This window comes from Pongo abelii, chromosome 6, assembly GCF_028885655.2.
Source record: "Pongo abelii isolate AG06213 chromosome 6, NHGRI_mPonAbe1-v2.0_pri, whole genome shotgun sequence".
NCBI classification, from domain to species: Eukaryota; Metazoa; Chordata; class Mammalia; order Primates; family Hominidae; genus Pongo; species Pongo abelii.
In genome coordinates this window covers 14,753,407-14,754,914 of record NC_071991.2, presented here as the reverse complement: position 1 = coordinate 14,754,914, position 1,508 = coordinate 14,753,407, and positions in this window count along the sequence as shown.

Here is a 1,508-nt window from a genome sequence, read left to right as displayed (position 1 = left end):
GCAGTTCTCTGCCTCAGTCTCCCAAGTAGCTGGGATTACAGGCGCCCTGCTAATTTTTGTGTTTTTAGTAGAGACGAGGTTTCACCATCTTGGCCAGGCTGGTCTTGAACTCCTGACCTCATGTGACCTGCATGCCTCAGCCTCCCAGAGTACTGGGATTACAGGTGCGAGCCACCATGCCCCGCCCGGTTTACATTTTTTTTTTGTTTTTGAGGCGGAGTCTCGCTCTGTCGCCCAGGCTGGAGTGCAGTGGTGTGTTCTCGGCTCACTGCAAGCTCCGCCTCCCAGGTTCACGCCATTCTCCTGCCTCAGCTTCCCGAGTAGCTGGGACTACAGGTGCCCACCACCACGCCCGACTAATTTTTCATAGTTTTAGTAGAGACGGGGTTTCACTGTGTTAGCCAGGATGGCCTCAATCTCCTGACCTCGTGATCCGCCCGCCTTGGCCTCCCAAAGTGCTGGGATTACAGGCGTGACCCACCGCGCCTGGCCCCAATTTACATTTTTAAAGGACTATTTGGCTGTGTAGAAGAAGGTGTGAGGCAGATTAGAGGGGAAGCGGAGGAGAAGCGGCAAAATCAGGAAGCTATTGCAGACATTCAGCTGAGGCATGATGGTCACATGACTGGAAGGTGGCTGTGGAAGTAGGGAAAGAAAGATAGATTTGGGATGTATTTTGGAGTTCGAATCAACAGGATTTGATGAGGAATGGGATGGGGAGGGGGGAAGATGGTGGTGAGGGAGAGGAAGACACCAAGGACAGCTCCCAGGTTTCTGGATTGAACATGCGGGTGGCGAGTAGTTGTGCTATTTACTGAGATGGGGAAGGTGGGTTTTGTTTGTTTGTTTGTTTCCACTCTATAGGGTGCAAGTAAGGAGACCCTAGAGTGTCCACTTGGGACATTCTAGCAGTTACCAAATGTCAATAACAAACTTAGATGCACAATGAAATTATTTTCTGTAATTCATCTTAGCTCTCACCCCAATGCTGTAGGGGGCCGGCCCCTCCACACCTGTGGGTATTTCTCATCAGGTGGGATGAGAGACTGAGAAAAGAAATAAGACACAGAGACAAAGTAGAGAGAAAGAACAGTGGGCCCAGGGGATCAGCGCTCAGCATACGGAGGACCCGCATCGGCACTGGTCTCTGAGTTCCCTCAGTATTTATTGATTACTATCTGAGCAAGGGGAATGCGGCAGGAGAACAGGGTGATAGTGGGGAGAAGGTCAGCAGGAAAACCTGTGAGCAAGGGAATGTATGTCACAAATAAGTTCAAGGGAAGGTACTGTGCCTGGATGTGTATGTAGGCCAGATTTATGCTTCTCTCCATCCAAACAGCTCAGTGTAGTAAAGAATAACAGAGCAGCATTGCCGCCAGCATATCTTGCCTCCAGCCACAGGGCGGTTTTCTCCTATCTCAGAATAGACATTCCGTTTCCAGGGACGTGCAAGAGATGGAGGCCTTCCTCTTATCTCAACCGCAAGAGGCCTTCCTCTTTTACTAATC